At 41.1% G+C, this 20,409-nt stretch overlaps 1 pseudogene; it reads left to right on the top strand.

Moving 5' to 3' along the window:
• Window positions 1-6,764: 6,764 nt before the first annotated feature.
• LOC116876445 overlaps window positions 6,765-20,409 on the top strand; it is a 60,130-nt pseudogene continuing 46,485 nt past the window's right edge.

Raw genomic sequence — 20,409 nt, 5'->3', positions numbered from 1 at the left:
GGGTCCATATCTGGGCTCTCTACTCTGTTCCACTGGTCTATGTGTCTCTTTTTATGCCAGTACCATGCTGTCTTGGTGAGCACAGCTTTGTAGTAAAGCTTGAAATCAGGTAACATGATGCCCCCAGTTTTATTTTTGTTTTTCAACATTTCCTTAGCAATTCGGGGTCTCTTCTGGTTCCATACAAATTTTTGGATTATTTGCTCCAGCTCTTTGAAGAATACCAATGGAATTTTGATCAGAATGGCATTAAAAGTATAGATTGCTTTAGGCAGTATAGACATTTTAACAATGTTTATTCTTCCAATCCAAGAGCATGGAATGATTGACTTATTTTGATTTATTTATTCTTTTTAGTTCCAGATAAAGAGTTCAGTTATTCATCAGTTGCATATAACACCCATTGCTCATTACATCAAGTGCCTTCCTTAATGCCCATCACCCAGTTACCGCATCCCCTACCCAGCTTTCCTCCAGCAACCCTCAGCTGGTTTCCTATGGTTAAGAGTCACTTATGGTTTCTCCCCCTCTCTGATTTTGTCTTATTTTATTTTTCCCTCCCTTCTACTAGGATCCTCTGTTTTGTTTCTTAAATTCCACACATGAGTGAAACTGTGTGATAATCCCCTTTCTGTGATAGACTTATTTTGCTTAGCATAACACCCTCCAGTTCCATCCTAGCTCAGATAAAGAACATGTGATATATATATATATATATGTGTGTGTATATATATATACACATATATATGTGTGTTTGTGTGTATGTGTATATATATCTCAGCCACCAAAAAGGATGGAATCTTATCATTTCCCTCCTTGATTTCTTTGCATTAATATTGATTTTTAAAACATCGTGTTCAAGGGTACCTGGGTGGCTCAGTGGGTTAAAAGTCTCTGCCTTCGGCCATGTCCTGAACTCAGGGTCCTGGGATCGAGCCCCATGTCAGGCTCTCTGCTTGGTGGGGAGCCTGCTTCCTATTCTCTCTCTGTCTGCCTCTCTGCCTGCTTGTAAACTCTGTCCGTCAAAAAAATAAATAAAATCTTAGAAAAAAAAAATCATGTTCAAATCAAGTGTGTTAGTTGTATGATTACTGAGAATTTGGCAATTCTGCCCTTAAGTGGAATGCATCACTCTTTTCTGGTCCTATTCCTGCCTGGAAATCCGACTGTATTTTCTAAAACACTGTGTTGGTAAAGAGAGAATGAGTTGTCCTTTCTCCTGCTGTTTCATGTTTTTGTAGTTTACGTTTTCTTGACCCACAAGGCCCTCCACTTAGGGATCTGTTTAGAGAAAAATTCTGCCCACTAGGAAAGGAGGACAAGTTGGTTCTCATCCTAGAGTTTCTTTAGATCCTACAGAGGTGGGGAAAAGTGAGGTGGTGGTGTCCTGCTCTCTGCCCTGTGTTTACACAGCGGGACAGACACTGCAGGCTCCAATTAGAATCCAGAAAATGAAGTTTCTAAACATTTATGTCCTCAGCGACTCCTCACCCTCAGGTGGAATAAAAAGAGCCATTTACACATAATCGATAAGAAGGAAAAAGGTCAATAGTCCACATCCAGTGAACTCTCACCTTTTTACTTACATTTCATTTAAAATTTGAACTCATGTCTCCTCCTCCTGCTAAAAGAAATGGCTTTGCATCATGTGGGGTGACTCTATAACTCTCATCCTCTCTCACTCACCAGTTGAACTGTTTCATTTATTTATTTATTTATTTATTTATTTATTTATTTATTTATTTATTTATTTTCAGCATAACAGTATTCATTGTTTGTTTGTTTGTTTGTTTGTTTTTTCACCTTTTATTTTATTTTATTTTACTTTTGAAAATTTCTGACTCTTTATTTATTTTTTCCCCCTTTTTCACAGCATACTTCATTCACCAAAAAAAGAAAAGGGTATATCAGTTTTTCAACATGAGTATTTCTTATAGGATTTCCAGATCACTAACATCTAAACTTTGAGGGTTATTCTTTTTTTTTAATTTTTTTAAATCATTTTTTTAAATTTATTTTAAGCATAATAGTATTCATTGTTTTTGTACCACACCCAGTTCTCCATGCAATCCATGCCCTCTCTAATACCCACCACCTGGTTCCCCCAACCTCCCACCCCTCTGCCCTTTCAAAACCCACAGATTGTTTTTCAGAGTCCATAGTCTCTCATGGTTCACCTCCCCTTCCAATTTCCCTCAGCTCCCTTCTCCTCTCCATCTCCCCTTGTCCTCCATGCTATTTGTTATGCTCCACAAATAAGTGAAACCATATGATAATTGACTCTCTCTGCTTGACTTATTTCACTCAGCATAATCTCTTCCAGTCCCATCCATGTTGCTACAAAAGTTGGGTATTCATCCTTTCTGATGGAGGCATAATACTCCATAGTGTATATGGACCACATCTTCCTTATCCATTCGTCCGTTGAAGGGCATCTTGGTTCTTTCCACAGTTTGGCAACTGTGGCCATTGATGCTATAAACATTGGGGTACAGATGGCCCTTCTTTTCACTACATCTGTATCTTTGGGGTAAATACCCAGGAGTGCAATGGCAGGGTCATAGGGAAGCTCTATTTTTAATTTCTTGAGTCATCTCCACACTGTTCTCCAAAGTGGCTGCACCAACTTGCATTCCCACCAACAGTGTAAGAGGGTTCCCCTTTCTCCACATCCTCTTCAACACACGTTGTTTCCTGTCTTGCTAATTTTGGCCATTCTAACTGGTGTCAGGTGATATTTCAATGTGGTTTTAATTTGAATCTCCCTGATGGCCAGTGATGATGAACATTTTTTCATGTGTCTGATAGCCATTTGTATGTCTTCATTGGAGAAGTGTCTGTTCATATCTTCTGCCCATTTTTTGACATGATTATCTGTTTTGTGTGTGTTGAGTTTGAAAAGTTCTTTATAGATCCTGAATATCAACCTTTTGTCTGTACTGCCATTTGCAAATATCTTCTCCCATTCCGTGGGTTGCCTCTTTGTTTTCTTGACTGTTTCCTTTGCTGTGCAGAAGCTTTTGATTTTGATGAAGTCCCAAAAGTTTATTTTGGCTTTAGTTTCCTTTGCCTTCGGAGACATATCTTGAAAGAAGTTGCTGTGGCTGATACTGAAGAGATTACTGTCTATGTTCTCCTCTAGGATTCTGATGGATTCCTGTCTCACATTGAGTATCACTGATGAATATGGATGCTAAGATTCTCAACAAGATCCTAGCAAATAGGATCCAACACCACATTAAAAGATAATCTACCATGACCAGGTGGGATTCATCCCTGGGTTATAATAAACCTAACCAAGAGGTAAAGGATCTGTACTCGAGGAACTACAGAACACTCATGAAAGAAATTGAAGAAGACACAAAAAGATGGAAGACCATTCCATGCTCTTGGATCGGTAGAATAAACATTGTTAAAATGTCTATACTGCCCTCAGCAATCTATACTTTTAATACCATTCCAATCAAAATTCCACCAGTATTTTTCAAAGAGCTGGAGCAAATAATCCAAAAATTTGTATGGAACCAGAAGAGACCCCGAATTGCTCAGGAAATGTTGAAAAAGAAAAACAAAACTGGGGGCATCCCGTTACCTGATTTCAAGCTTTACTACAAATCTGTGATCCCCAAGATAGCATGGTGCTGGCACAAAAACAGACACATAGACCAATGGAACAGAGTAGAGAGCCCAGATATGGCCTCTCAACTCTATGGTCAAATAATCTTTGACAAAGCAGGAAAAAATATACAGTGGAAAAAAGACAGTCTCTTCAATAAATGGTGCTGGGAAAATTGGACAGCTATATGTAGAAGAATGAAACTCAATCATTCTCTTACACTGTACACAAAGATAAACTTGAAATGGATAAAAGTTGAACTGTTTCTGAGTTCATATTCAGTGAATGTTTCTAAAGGGCCTGTGAGGGTCAATTACCTGGCTGGGCAAAGTCAACAGATAAACCAAATACCATTACTTTATAGCAGGTTTTGATTTATAGCTCAATAGTTGTGTGGTTATTTGTTTAGTGTCTCTCATCTCTTTAGAGTGTCAAGTTCATAAGGCAAGGATTTTGACTTTTTAATATTTAGTGTTTGGCCTGTGGACTGAATGCAGCGGCTATAGAACCCAAGCAATCCTGAATGACAGTGGAAGAGGGGCCCACCTCCTCCAATGGCAGGAATGTCCACGGACCTCTCACTTACCTCACCACTGCCACACCAACCACAAGGCCCAGCCACCAACACTTAGATACCACCTGGTTATCCAGAATTGGCAAGATCAAGTTGGGCCTTACTGAAAAGAAGGGGAGCTTGACAGCTTAGGAACAGACACATTATCTTGCTTTCATTTTTGTACACTTGAGATTGTGACCTGTGAAATTTGAATGTAATGCACAAATCATTCCAGAACAACACTGGCTCCCCTACCATGAGCAGTTTTCTTGGCCAGTAGAAATCCGGCCCAGCTTCTGGGAAGAGGTGCCATATGGGCTCAAAATACAAAGGGATGGGACTATTAGACAGCCAGGGCTCGTCGCATCACTAACGTTCTGACAACCTGTCCATCTATACTGATATCTGAGCCTACATCTTCCCTGAATGGTAGCTGAGATTCAATTTTGACCAATATCTAGGAAGACTGAGAAAGCAGATGAATCTTTTACTGTTGAGGAGGACACATGGTTTCTTTTCTTTGGCTGTACCAGAACTATCTGCTAGATTCTTCTATCTTCACCCAGAATCATGTCTGAGTCTAAGTTATATTTCTACCCCATGCATTAGAGCAGAGAATGGAAAGTACATGATGAGCATAGTGCAGGACAGAGTAGATGAGAGCCATGGGGTGTGTGGGGTGTTCTTCTGACACATGGTGTCTTCCTTCACACCTTCACACCTTGCAACTCTGAGGATGCAAGTTTCCTCATGTCAAGTGTTCCCTTCTGGGGAAGGATGAGGTGCATATCTCATACCTCTATTATTTCCCCCTTGCAGACAAGGCCATTTGCATTGGTCAGTGATGGCTGCATTTTAGTCCCCAGCAATGACTGGGATAGATTCCAACCAGCTGGAGGAAACCCTGAAGTGACAAAGGCAGGCAGATGCTTGTATTAGGATTAGTTATGAAATCATCATAGCCAAGCATGAATTTTGGAGGAAGATGAAAGTCCATTAGTTTCCACAGAGGCTTGGTTTCTAAGTAAAATGAGAAAGGCTTTCTGTTCAAGTGAGAGAATTAAGTTGTCCAGATTATCATATGACTTGATTCTTTCCTTGTTTGCATGTATTCTGTGTACTCAGGAACATAGGGAGACAGTTCCCTCTCAACAATACTCTTACTGTCATCTTGACTAGTGTCTGTCTTCCCTGCTGAGATGAGGCATGGTCTGTTGTTCAGGAAGACACATAAGAAAGCTGTTGTTCAGGTCACCATGGAGGTAGGAACAGAAATTTAACCAATTTGCTTTTGTTGTCTTGGGTCTCAGTTTTCTGATGACCCTTATCAGGAAAGGGCAAATGTTGATTACCAGTGTTGCATAATTCAGAAGACTTTTCAGTCTCTCTTCATGTTTACTTATTTACAATTTGTTCTTGTGATCAGTGGCTGTTGAAAAGCCCATTGCAGTTACTGAGTCTCAGTCTCTACTTCTGTAAACAGGGATAATAGCAACACCCTATTAAATGATGCCCAGTGAAGACACCAAAGGGGGCAGAAATATTTCAGAATTCCTAGAACTTTCTCTCCTACTTTATCTGAGGACCATCTTCCTGCTTCCCATGCCTATCCATTGTTGATATTCAAGTTGGAGTCACTTCTTTCTTAATATCTATTTGTAGGGCTCCATTTTCCTAGCGATTCCTGAGGTATGCCACATAATCCACAGTTTCTCAGGCCATGCAGACACAGAACATGTGTCAGAGTGATGATAATAATCCAGTGTAATTTCCAGATGCTATATTCTCAGATCTTTCCCAGCAGGTATGTGGCCTGGTCACCAAAAATCCACCCAGAAAGGACACACAGAAAGCCCAACAATTTCACCTCTACCAGCTCAACTCCAACCACCTTTCTGAATACCCCCCTGAGCATATAGAGCATATAGTGGCTTTCCTGATAAGGGTGGTTTGCAGGGGACTAGGGACATAATGTTGACAAATACTCAGACTCACCTTTGAGAAGCTCTCTATCTATGGCTAATAGGTGTGGAGCCCAACAATGGGGCTAGAGGGTGGAGAGGACAGTAATAATAGAGCTAGGGCTGGGGTTGTAGAAATTTCCCAGAGGAGGAGAAGGTTGGTTATATGTGTTAAAGGAGGCACGTGAGGAAAGACCCTAACACAGGGGATCCTGTCAGAGCTGGTTTTGAAGGATGAATATTTCCTTCTAAGGGCCATGGTGGCATTTCCAGGCAGAGGAACCTTCATGGGTAAAGACGTGCAGACCAAGCTTATTTGAATGATTTCATGTATTTAAAAGTAGAGGCAGCCATGTGACAAGGGCAAGTTAGAGATTTAAGGACAGTGACCACCTGAGTTTCCGTAACCTTTGAAATTACTAATAACACTGACTGAGTTGTTTACTGATTTTGGACAGAATATGAACTCAAAGGTCAATCTGGGAGTGTCCACAATGCTTTGCCAACACTCATGGCTGGTGTGGGGGTGTGGGCGTGCTAGTGACTGCAGTCCAACCCCACCCCCTTTTCTGTATATATACTCCAACCTCACTGAATCACTGCTGGTGGGAAGGGAAGCTCCTCACACACAGGCCGGCAAAGACTAGCACACACTGCTGAACGGAAGCAGAGAATTCACAGAGGAAAAGTGGCCATGGACCTGATTCCAAGCTTTTCCATGGAAACCTGGCTTTTTCTGGCTACCAGCCTCGTTCTGTTCTATCTGTAAGTAACTGTCCAGATTCATTGCCTCCAGAACCTTTAAGTTGGATTGTTAATCAGCATCCACCCCCTTTTTCTTATCTGTTTTGAGGATTAAGAGTTAATAATGGGGAAGTTGCTATACTGTTGGGTTCTTCAGAAATGCTAGGCACACTTAAGGAGTCATAATTGCCCTTACCAGATCTCCTGAGGAGTGCCCCCCTAGACCTCAACTACAATTTCTGTAGCTAGGAGGGTTTAAGTGACATTATTTGCTTCTGGGGATAATCTTCTGATGGACTACCATGTGTTTTTAATACATGTACCCAGCAACAATTTTAACCTTTCAGCACAGGTGAGTAGTGAGACTGTGATTCAGTACTGATGTGAGAAGCATCCAGATAGGACTGGGTATGAAGAGGGAGAATATTCCTCCCTCAGAGAAGACTTCTGGGGATACTTCTTGATCCTGGTCCTACAGAAGATCATCACGGGACCACAGGATTAGCATCTCATCTGCTTGAAGCCAGTAGACAAGACCTCCATGTAAGCCACATTGTGTGTTGTCTGTCTGGCAGTGGAGCTGTCACTGGATCCTGTCACCACCAGGCAAACAACCCTGTAGACTTAGAAGACACTGGTATGGCCAAAAGTCAGTAGCTATAGACCGTGCCCTCTGCATGGAATGCGATGTAATAGCAATAAAAATGAGTGGCTTTATTTTTAGCCCCTTCATTTGTGCCAACACCAGCATGACTCTACCAAGAAGAGGAAAGCTGGAAAGAATCAGAAAAGTTCATCCAGTCCACCCTCTGCCTTCTTATGGATCCATGTGAGTTTAGATACTAGATCAGATCTTTCCTTGGGTCCGGTGTTGCTGACACATTCACTCACTTGCTTGGCTTCACTTGGGAGTTCATGTAGCATGTTGAATGTTCAGAAACGGGAACTGATTTGTTGTGGTTGGGATGGTAAAGAAGGAATGGAGGTGGGACTAACCAAGGCCACCCTGGCTTCTGCAATTGGTACTGATGCATCCAGCTGTAGTAGAGGAAGGATCCAAATACCCAGGTGGACCTGAGGTGTCTCTGCTGGGTCCCTAAAGCACATGTCCTTTCATGCAACTTTGTGGGTTTCTTTGACTATAAAGTATAGTATTTGCTGGATTTGAACAGAACATTCAGAACCTGTACTGTGTTAAAGGCTAGCCTCCAAAGAAGAGGAGACAAGGCCTTAATCCCAATCTCTGGAAGATTTTACCATTACTCATTTTATGTTGCATAATACATATTCTGCTGTCAACTGGAGGTACCTGGATTTTGGGAGGCCCCCTATCAGTTAGCTGAAAACACCTCAGGTCTTGCTGAGCCGTTTCTACCTACCATACTTTCCTTATTTGACTCTATGGGGTTAGCCTTGTAGGCTTAGCAGGCTCATGGTTAAAATGGTTTCTGGCAGCCTCTTTCCCCACCTCTCTTCTTCCGCCACTCTGCCATCTCCCAGCAACACCTAAGAGGAAGGACTGCAAGAATCTAGAATCCTCAGTTGTGGGACACATGAGAGATGATGGCAGGTAGCCCTGCCATTGGAAGCACCATCTGTAATGGGTTTTTGAGATAGTTGATGCACAGAGTTGGTAAACTCTTTGTGAGTGACCATCTTGAAAAAAATGAGTATACCTGACAGTGTGCTGAGCCAGTGAGTATCTCAGGTTGAAGGACCAGATGCCATGAGGGGAAGAATGGCCTAGAAATGGATTGTATCTTACTGATTCTTTCATATGGTATCATTTAGGGCACACACAGGTCAGTCCCCCTTCTCTGTGCTACAAGAGAACCAGAGTGCCTGACAACAGACTTGGGTAGAGCTGAAAGCATCTCACTTTTCAGTAAGGTCAGTAGAGCCTTGAACATAGTTTTAATTGTACAAAAATAAGACTGTTGTTGCTCGAGGCCTCTCTACAAATATAGATTTAAGGTTCAGATCCACAACCATTACAGAGCCAACAAGGAAGGAAAAGCACAAAGGTCTCTGAGCAACTGTATGAGCATTTTCATGGTAGACTCTCAGTAAGCCTCAGTTCATAAGTAGGCTGGTGGGCTCCAGCCTACTTGAGTAGGTGCAATTAAGCAAAATCTCATCATTGGAGAAGAGAAATAATTTTTCCTCTTTCCACCTAGAATGAGAATCTCCACAATCATGGAAGAGTCATTTACTAAATAGGGATGAGTGAATTTCCTGGAGGAAGTCAGCATTAACCTTTCAGGAGTTCTCAAGTGTTTCCCAAGTATTCTCAAGTATTTCTGAAGTATTTCTCAAGCATTTCATTCTCAAGTTTCATTCCAGGATTGAGACCATGATGTTTTCAGCTACACTTAGCTAATCATCCTTACTTTTTGTGGGTCTCACAGGGGAGGTGGTAAAGCAGATGATGAGTGAATGTAATTATTGCTATTGGAATTGCTGTTATTATTTCTCACCTACATGTTATTTCCTTCCCTTGCTTATTGCAGTTCTGCATCAGTGACTGGCCAGCCCCAGCACTTATTACACCCACCATCTCTGTGACCTGGCCTTCTCTTTCACTTTATAGTTATGGGACCTCCACACATGGACTTTTTAAGAAGCTGGGAATTCCTGGGCCAAAACCTCTCCCTTTTGTGGGAACTGCTCTGGCCTACCAAAATGTGAGTGTTGCTTGAGCTGCCTCTTTTGCTTCTTAAGGTTGCAAATCCCACTTTAGTTCCATAGTAAAAATATTCCCCCTCAGGAGGTAATTCTTAGGTTTCCTGACTTTCCAGAAATGATGTAATAGGCCCCACCCAGCACATGGCCAAGTCTACCCCAGGCCTCTATTGTCTGTTGTTAGGAGCCTCAGGGTTTGCCCCAGTGAGGAGCCCAGCTCTCTGGCTAATTCAGCAAAGGACTTGATGTTTTAGCTTATGAACCTCATGAAGAGGCTTTTGTTTCTGGCAGGTGCAGATTCCCAGGAAGGCATAATTGTACTTGGTATTAGGAGAAGAGCAGCAAAGGTGTCCATGTTACTTGTCCATTAAGCTGTGTATGCTAGAGTCAGACTTTTTTGTTCATAGCACAAGCTATAGATAGTCTTTTTCCTCCCAGGATAGCTCTAGAACTTCAGTTTATTGGGCAGCCTGAGATTCACTTTTGGGGAATTTGCACATACTTGAATTCTTTCAAGAACTGGCCAATAATTGCAGTTATTTTCATGGCACTAATTCTCGCTTTGCTAATGGCAAAATCTCTTGGGATTTGAGAGGTTGAAGGGGAGCTCTCAGCTTTACTTCTCAACCTTCAGAGGAGGCACCCTATGAGTGAGTTGAACGGGAGGGAATATAACTGAGGTGAGATGGTGTGTGTGTATTGACTTCAGATTTTAAGCTTCAAATGAGTTGTTGGTGTGTGTGTTTTGTTCTTCATACAAAGGAAGAACTGCCCTTATAATATCACTAGAAAAGAGATACTTTGACAAAATTATTAAGAAATTAATATAACTGGAGGTGCCCAGGTGGCTTCAGTCTTTACATGTGGCCCCGAAGGTAATAATTCAGAGGGTTCTGGGATTTAGACACAGCACATGCATAAGAAAAACACATCAGACAGAGAGAGGTTATATAGTCTTCACAGATAGGGTAAGTTGTTCAGTATCTACAATACTTGGACATAATTCAAGATGGACTTGAAATTCTGTTTCAGTATTTCCTCTGTTTTCTTTTATTTTTGGTAAGTCACCTGTGAATAAGAATTTCTCTCTAGCTGCCAGTCAGAGACAGTAAACCACATTTCATGTGATCTAAGTCATTTTGGTCTTCATTAGATGTAGGGCTTTGTACATTTAGATTAGTAATACAGTCTGTTTCTTCTTGCAGGGTTTTTGCGATTTTGATGAGCAATGTTTTAGAAAGTATGGAAGAATGTGGGGGTGAGTATTCTGGACATTTCCGGTAGATAGACTTGTTATGATGAGGACTCTATGGTGTGGATTGTCTCAGTCAAGAACCCTTGGGATGCAGCCTACTGTAGTAAAGCTTCAGCCTCTGCTTTCTGGGACCCCCTGTGTTACCAGGTACGCAGGTCCAAATGCAGATTGGGCCTGGAGGGTATTCTTTATTTATATTTTGGATTAAATACGTCCTTTTGAAAGAAGAGTGGGGGTAAACACAATGGAAAATCATTTCTACTCACCTTTTCTTACTTTCACTATAAGGGTGGAGTTTGTTTTCTGAGAAAGGCAATTCTCGTATGGTTTCACTTGTATGTGGAGCATAAGGAATAGAGCAGAGGACCACAGGAGAAGGGAGGGAAAACTAAATGGGAAGAAATCAGAGAGGGAGACAAACCATGAGAGACTCTGGACTCCACGAAACAAACTGAGGGTTACAGAAGGAAAGGGGTGGGAGGATGAGGTAACCAGGTGATGGGTATTAAACCACAGTTGCAACCCAAGAATTAATCCCACTTAATTATGGTGAAAAAAATATCAGGCCAAGATTTTTCTTTCAATAGAAGTATTCAATATACAAATGTTTCTTTATTCTATGGACTTGAAAAGATGTAGGAAAAATTTAAACCCCAGTGTTTCCTGGTGGGGTGATGGACTTGGTGATTTTGTAGTATGGCCTCGGCTTCTTTTATTAGATGGTCTTGCTCAGTTTTGCCAGGGGTTTGGTGAGGTAGAGGAAGAGGTACAAGTGTGGTGCTGGGATGCTCACAGCCAGTAGTGTACCTCTCTATCTTCTCTGGTCAAGTCCTCAGAAACCATAGGGCTCTGAGTTGCATGGCCCAAAAGCAACATGATGGAATAGAAAGAACCCAGATCTCTGGATCACCACTGGTTCAGCGCCACTATCACTTCCTACATTCGGTGCTGGTTAGCTCTGGATGGAGCCAGACTTACATTGTGGGGCCCAGCTCTGTCTTTAGTACATGGTTCTCATGCTTGACTGTGGATAAGAACCACCTGGGAGAGTTTGTTAAAAATGCAGCTTCTTGGGCTCCATGCCCCAGCAACACCAAATCTGGAGGATATGGGGTGGGTCCTAAGAATCTCAAATTAACTGATAGAGGAAGCTATGTTATGGTTGTGCGGGATCATGAATATAAAGGGTTACCCCAAACCACTGTCCATTGTCCATCCAGGTGTTTTTTTTAAAGATGTAATTTATTTATTTGACAAACAGAGATCACAAGCAGGCAGAGAGAGGAAGGGAAGCAGGCTTCCCGCCAAGCAGAGAGCCTGATGCAGGGCTCGATCCCAGGACCCTGAGATCATGACCTGGGCTGAAGGCAGAGACTTCAACCCACTGAGCCACCCAGGTACCCCATCCAGGTGTTTTTGAACAAATATGTTGGGACAAGGGAAAATATGATCAGGCTGATGGGAGAGTTGTCTACGTGACACCTCAATAAGTTCTATCACTGCTACAACAGTAAAGGAACATGACTCCCACTGAAACCTTCTGAGTTTTAGAATACATTTTAGGGATGCATAGCATTTATTTCATTGATTCTCATATTTATTTATTTATATTCAGTTCAACTAGCCAACATATAGCACATCATTAGTTTTTGGTGTAGTGTTCAACAATACATTTTTAGATATGATAACAAAACTATGAAATACCTCTGTGATGTCAAAGAAAGAATAGGGGACTTGTGGAAAATTTTTCATTTTGTTCTAGTAAATGCAAATGAGTTATAGAGGAAAACACAATGTTGGAGGACAATGTGATTAAAGTTAACCTCGTGCTGGTGACCAATTCCCATTAATGTGCCATATTGACAACCAGGAGGTCACGCAAGATAGGGATGGATCAAATATAAAGAGTCAGCTTTGTGTGTAAGATGTGCAAAAGTGGGCATGCCCTGTTGCTCCAGGATGTCACCTACATGAAGCCCAAGAAACTCACACTTGGGACCCACATATTAGAATAAATACAAGTAATGAAAATGAAATATGTCTAAAATGAATTATACATGTTCCTTTGTATTTATTCTCTTTGCCTTCCTGTTTCAAAATTTTCTAACTTTTATGTTACCAAGAACCTCTCTTTAATACTTAAGATAATATTTCCTTTAAAATGTAATTAGGAAAGGGGGCATCTGAGTGGATCAGTTGGTTATACATAAGGTGGTCATGACCTTGGGGTCCTGCAGGGAGCCTGCTTCTTCCTCTCCCTCTCTCTCTCTCCCCCTGCTTGTGGGCTTTCTCTCTCTCTCCCTATGTCAAATAAATACATACATAAATAAATAAATAAATAAATAAATAAATAAATAAGATCTTCAAAAAATGGAGCTAGGAAAGAGATTTTAGAAAATAGGGCAAAGAAATCATTCATAATCCTACCATCACTTTTGAGCATTTCAGGACTTTTTCATTTGCAGACATCTTACATATTTGTGATCAGTGTGTCTAAAATTTTCATCTAATATTCTCTCCTATGCATTTTGTGTGTTTGGAATTTCTTTTATTTAATTTTATTTTTTCAGTGTTCCAAGATTCATTTTTTTTTATAATTTTATTTTTTATAAACATATATATATATATATTTTTCCCCCCAGGGGTACAGGTCTGTGAATCTCCACGTTTACAAACTTCACAGCACTCACCATAGCACATACCCTACCCAATGTCCATAACCCCCCCCAACCCCCCTCTGCCCAGCAACCCTCAGTTTGTTTTGTAAGATTAAGAGTCACTTATGGTTTGTCTCCCTCCCAATCCCAACTTGTTTCATTTACTCTTCTCCTACCACATTAACCCCCCATGTTGCATCTCCTCTCCCTCATATCAGGGAGATCATATGATAGTTGTCTTTCTCCGATTGACTTATTTCGCTAAGCATGATACCCTCTAGTTCCATCCATGTTGTCGCAAATGGCAAGATTTCATTTCTTTTGATGGCTGCATAGTATTCCATTGTATATATATACACCACATCTTCTTTATCCATTCGTCTGTTGATGGACATCTAGGTTCTTTCCATAGTTTGGCTATTGTAGACATTGCTGCTATAAACATTCGGGTGCACGTGCCCCTTCGGATCACTACGTTTGTATCTTTAGGGTAAATACCCAGCAGTGCAATTGCTGGGTCATAGGGTAGTTCTATTTTCAACATTTTGAGGAACCTCCATGCTGTTTTCCAGAGTGGTTGCACCAGCTTGCATTCCCACCAACAGTGTAGGAGGGTTCCCCTTTCTCCGCATCCTCGCCAGCATCTGTCATTTCCGGACTTGTTAATTTTAGCCATTCTGACTGGTGTGAGGTGGTATCTCATTGTGGTTTTGATTTGTATTTCCCTGATGCCGAGTGATATGGAGCACTTTTTCATGTGTCTGTTGGCCATCTGGATGTCTTCTTTGCAGAAATGTCTGTTCATGTCTTCTGCCCATTTCTTGATGGGATTATTTGTTCTTTGGGTGTTGAGTTTGCTAAGTTCTTTATAGATTCTGGACACTAGCCCTTTATCTGATATATCGTTTGCAAATATCTTCTCCCATTCTGTCAGTTGTCTTTTGGTTTTGTTAACTGTTTCCTTTGCTGTGCAAAAGCTTTTGATCTTGATAAAATCCCAATAGTTCATTTTTGCCCTTGCTTCCCTTGCCTTTGGCGATGTTCCTAGGAAGATGTTGCTGCGGCTGAGGTCGAAGAGGTTGCTGCCTGTGTTCTCCTCAAGGATGTTGATGGATTCCTTTCTCACATTGAGGTCCTTCATCCATTTTGAGTTTATTTTCGTGTGTGGTGTAAGGAAATGATCCAATTTCATTTTTCTGCATGTGGCTGTCCAATTTTCCCAACACCATTTATTGAAGAGGCTGTCTTTTTTCCATTGGACATTCTTTCCTGCTTTGTCGAAGATTAGTTGACCATAGAGTTGAGGGTCTATTTCTGGGCTCTCTATTCTGTTCCATTGATCTATGTGTCTGTTTTTGTGCCAGTACCATGCTGTCTTGATGATGACAGCTTTGTAATAGAGCTTGAAGTCCGGAATTGTGATGCCACCAACTCTGGCTTTCTTTTTCAATATTCCTTTGGCTATTAGCGGTCTTTTCTGGTTCCATATAAATTTTAGGATTATTTGTTCCATTTCTTTGAAAAAAATGGATGGTACTTTGATAGGAATTGCATTAAATGTGTAGATTGCTTTAGGTAGCATAGACATTTTCACAATATTTATTCTTCCAATCCAGGAGCATGGAACATTTTTCCATTTCTTTGTGTCTTCCTCAATTTCTTTCATGAGTATTTTATAGTTTTCTGTGTATAGATTCTTAGTCTCTTTGGTTAGGTTTATTCCTAGGTATCTTATAGTTTTGGGTGCAATTGTAAATGGGATGGACTCCTTAATTTCTCTTTCTTCTGTCTTATTGTTGGTGTAGAGAAATGCGACTGATTTCTGTGCATTGATTTTATATCCTGACACATTACTGAATTCCTGTACAAGGTCTAGCAGTTTTGGAGTGGAGTCTTTTGGGTTTTCCACATATAGTATCATATCATCTGCGAAGAGTGATAGTTTGACTTCTTCTTTGCCGATTTGGATGCCTTTAATTTCTTTTTGTTGTCTGATTGCTGAGGCTAGGACTTCTAGTACTATGTTGAATAGCAGTGGTGATAACGGACATCCCTGCCGTGTTCCTGACCTTAGCGGAAAAGCTTTCAGTTTTTCTCCATTGAGAATAATATTTGTGGTAGGTTTTTCATAGATGGCTTTGATAATATTGAGGTATGTGCCCTCTATCCCTACACTTTGAAGAGTTTTGATCAGGAAGGGATGCTGTACTTTGTCAAATGCTTTTTCAGCATCTATGGAGAGTATCATATGGTTCCTGTTTTTTCTTTTATTAATGTGTTGTATCACATTGATTGATTTGCGGATGTTGAACCAACCTTGCAGCCCTGGAATAAATCCCACTTGGTCGTGGTGAATAATCCTTTTAATGTACTGTTGAATCCTATTGGCTAGTATTTTGGTGAGAATTTTTGCATCTGTGTTCATCAAGGATATTGGTCTGTAGTTCTCTTTTTTGATGGGATCCTTGTCTGGTTTGGGGATCAAGGTGAGGCTGGCCTCATAAAATGAGTTTGGAAGTTTTCCTTCCATTTCTATCTTTTGGAACAGTCTCAGGAGAATAGGAATTAGTTCTTCTTTAAATGTTTGGTAGAATTCCCCCGGGAAGCTGTCTGGCCCTGGGCTTTTGTTTGTTTGGAGATTTTTGATGACTGTTTAAATCTCCTTACTGGTTATGGGTCTGTTCAGGCTTTCTATTTCTTCCTGGTTCAGTTGTGGTAGTTTATATGTCTCTAGGAATGCATCCATTTCTTCCAGATTGTCAAATTTGTTGGCATAGAGTTGCTCATAATATGTTCTTATAATTGTCTGTATTTCTTTGGTGTTAGTTGTGATCTCTCCTCTTTCATTCATGATTTTATTTATTTGGGTCCTTTCTCTTTTCTTTTTGATAAGTCTGGCCAGGGGCTTATCAATCTTATTAATTCTTTCAAAGAACCAGCTCCTAGTTTCGTTGATTTGTTCTATTGTTTTTTTGGTTTCTATTTCATTGATTTCTGCTCTGACCTTTATGATTTCTCTTCTCCTGCTGGGTTTAGGGTTTCTTTCTTGTTCTTTCTCCAGCTCCTTTAGGTGTAGGGTTAGGTTGTGTACCTGAGACCTTTCTTGTTTCTTGAGAAAGGCTTGTACCGCTATATATTTTCCTCTCAGGACTGCCTTTGTTGTGTCCCACAGATTTTGAACTGTTGTATTTTCATTATCATTGGTTTCCATGAATTTTTTCAATTCTTCTTTAATTTCCTGGTTGACCCATTCATTCTTTAGAAGGATGCTGTTTAGTCGCCATATATTTGGGTTCTTTCCAAATTTCCTCTTGCGATTGAGTTCTAGCTTCAGAGCATTGTGGTCTGAAAATATGCAGGGAATGATCCCAATTTTTTGATAACAGTTAAGACCTGATTTAGAACCAAGGATGTGATCTATTCTGGAGAATGTTCCATATGCACTAGAGAAGAATGTGTATTCTGTTGCTTTGGGATGCAATGTTCTGAATATATCTGTGATGTCCATCTGGTCCAGTGTGTCATTTAAGGCCTTTATTTCCTTGTTGATCTTTTGCTTGGATGATCTGTCCATTTCAGTGAGGGGAGTGTTAAAGTCCCCTACTATTATTGTATTATTGTTGATGTGTTTCTTTGATTTTGTTATTAATTGGTTTATATAGTTGGCTGCTCCCACGTTAGGGGCATAGATATTTACAATTGTTAGATCTTCTTGTTGGACAGATCCTTTGAGTATGATATAGTGTCCATCTTCATCTCTTATTATAGTCTTTGGTTTAAAATCTAAGTGATCTGATATAAGGATTGCCACTCCTGCTTTCTTCTGATGTCCATTAGCATGGTAAATTCTTTTCCACCCCCTCACTTTAAATCTGAAAGTGTCTTCGGGTTTAAAATGAGTTTCTTGTAGGCAACATATAGATGGGTTTTGTTTTTTTATCCATTCTGATACCCTGTGTCTTTTGATTGGGGCATTTAGCCCATTAACATTCAGGGTAACTATTGAGAGATATGAATTTAGTGCCATTGTATTGCCTGTAAGGTGACTGCTATTGTATATTGTTTCTGTTCCTTTCTGATCTACTACTTTTAGGTTCTCTCTTTGCTTAGAGGACCCCTTTCAATATTTCCTGTAGAGCTGGCTTGGTGTTTGCAAATTCTTTCAGTTTTTGTTTGTCCTGGAAGCTTTTAATCTCTCCTTCTATTTTCAATGATAGCCTAGCTGGATATAGTATTCTTGGCTGCATGTTTTTCTCGTTTAGTACTCTGAATATATCATGCCAGCTCTTTCTGGCCTGCCAGGTCTCTGTGGATAAGTCTGCTGCCAATCTAATATTTTTACCATTGTATGTTACAGACTTCTTCTCCCGGGCTGCTTTCAGGATTTTCTCTTTGTCACTAAGACTTGTAAATTTTACTATTAGGTGACGGGGTGTGGACCTATTCTTATTGATTTTGAGTGGGGTTCTCTGAACCTCCTGGATTTTGATGCTTGTTCCCTTTGCCATATTGGGGAAATTCTCTCCAATAATTCTCTCCAATATACCTTCTGCTCCCCTCTCTCTTTCTTCTTCTTCTGGAATCCCAATTATTCTAATGTTGTTTCGTCTTATGGTGTCACTTATCTCTCGAATTCTGCCCTCGTGGTCCAGTAGTTGTTTGTCCCTCTTTTGTTCAGCTTCCTTATTCTCTGTCATTTGGTCTTCTATATCGCTAATTCTTTCTTCTGCCTCATTTATCCTAGCAGTGAGAGCCTCCATTTTTGATTGCACCTCATTAATAGCTTTTTTTATTTCAACTTGATTAGATTTTAGTTCTTTTATTTCTCCAGAAAGGGCTTTTATATCTCCCGAGAGGGTTTCTCTAATATCTTCCATGCCTTTTTCGAGCCCAGCTAGAACCTTGAGAATCGTCATTCTGAACTCTAAATCTGACATATTACCAATGTCTGTATTGATTAGGTCCTTAGCCTTTGGTACTGCCTCTTGTTCTTTTTTTTGTGGTGAATTTTTCCGCCTTGTCATTTTGTCCAGATAAGAGTATATGAAGGAGTAAGTAAAATACTAAAAGGGTGGCAACAACCCCAGGAAAATATGCTTTAGCCAAATCAGAAGAGATCCCAAAAAATGGAGAGGGGGGGGGGAAGGGGATAAAAAGAGGTTCAGAAAGAAAAAAAAAAAAGAAAAAGAAAAAAGAAAAAAGAAACAAATAAAAAAAAAGAAAACCAATAATGAAAAAAATATAAAAAGGAAAAAATATATATATATTAGATAAACTAGTTAAAAAACGTTAAAAAAGAAAAGGGTAAAAGTTTAAAAAAATTTAGCAGAAGAAGAGAAAAAAATTGAAAAAGAAAAAAAAATTAAATTAACTGCAAGGCTAAAGAATCATGGGGAGAAAGCCATGAGTTCCGTGCTTTGCTTTCTCCTCCTCTGGAATTCCGGTGCTCTCCTTGGTATTGAAACCGCACTCCTGGTAAGTGAACTTGGTCCTGGCTGGGTTTCTTGTTGATCTTCTGGGGGAGGGGCCTGTTGTAGTGATTTTCAAGTGTCTTTGCCCCAGGCGGAGTCGCACCGCCCTTACCAGGTCCCGGGCTGAGTAATCCGCTCGGGTTTGCTTTTGGGAGCTTTTGTTCCCTGAGCGCTTTCCGTAGAGTCCGGAGGACAGGAAGGAAGATGGCGGCCTCCCAGTCTCCGGCTCGGAGGAGCCGAGAGCTCGGGGTCCCACTCCTCAGTGCGCCCTCAGGGAACAGCGTCCAATTACTCCCGTCTGCCTGGCCTCCGGCTGCGCTCCGAGCTCACCGAGCCTGCGACCGGTTCAAGGTAAGCCCGAGCTGTGAGCTCACTCCTCGGCTCCGTCTCTGTAGCCGGCTTCCCTGTTCTAATACCTGCGAGCTCTGCGACACTCAGACACCCCAATCCTTTTGTGACCCTGCGGGACCTGAGGCCACACTGGCCCCGCGTGGGCTTCACCCCAGTTAAGCCTCTGGAGCGATGTCCCTCAGCGGAACAGACTTTTAAAAGTCTCGATTTTGTGCTCCGTTGCTCCGCCGCTTGCCGGGAGCCGGCCCCTCCCCCCGGGGTCTATCTTCCCGTCCCTTTGGATTCACTTCTCCGCCAGTCCTACCTTTCAGCAAGTGGTTGATTTTCTGTTTCTAGAATTGCTGTTCTTCTTCTCTTCGATCTCCCGTTGGATTTGTAGGTGTTTGCAATCTTTAGATAAGCTATCTAGCTGATCTCCCGCAACCTGAAGTAGTCTCAGCTGCTACTTCTCCGCCATCTTGACTCCTCCCCCCCCCAAGATTCATTTTTTATGCACCACACCCAGTGCTCCATGCAATACATGCCCTCCTTAATACCTACCACCAGGCTCACCCATTCCCCCATTCCCCTCACTTCCAAAACCCTCAGTTAGTTTCTCAGGGTCCACAGTCTCTCATGCTTCATCTCCCACTCTGATTTTCCCCAATTCACTTTTCTTTCCCTTCTCCTAATGTTCTCCATGTTATTCCTTATGCTCCACAAGTAAGTGAAACAATATGATAATTGACTCTCTCTGTTTGACCTGTTTCACTCAGCATAATCTCCTCCAGTTCTGTCCATGTTGATACAAAAGTTGGGTATTTATCCTTTCTGATGGAGGTGTATATTCCATTGTGTATATGGACCACATCTTCTTTATCCACTCATCTGTTAAAGGGCATCTTGGCTCTTTCCACACTTTGGTGGTGGTGGCCATTGTTGCTATGAACATTGGGGTACATATGGCCCTACTTTTCACTACCTTTGTATCTTCAGGTAAATACCCGATAGTGAAATTGCAGGGTCATAGGGTAGTCAGAGACACAGAAGGACACTACATCATTCTTTTTTTTTAAATTTCTTTTCAGCGTAACAGTATTCATTGTTTTTGCACCACACCCAGTGCTCCATGCAATC

This window comes from Lontra canadensis, unplaced genomic scaffold (genome assembly GCF_010015895.1).
Source record: "Lontra canadensis isolate GAN:19392208 unplaced genomic scaffold, GSC_riverotter_1.0 scaffold45, whole genome shotgun sequence".
NCBI classification, from domain to species: domain Eukaryota; kingdom Metazoa; phylum Chordata; class Mammalia; order Carnivora; family Mustelidae; genus Lontra; species Lontra canadensis.
This window is presented reverse-complemented; position numbering and strand designations above follow the sequence as displayed.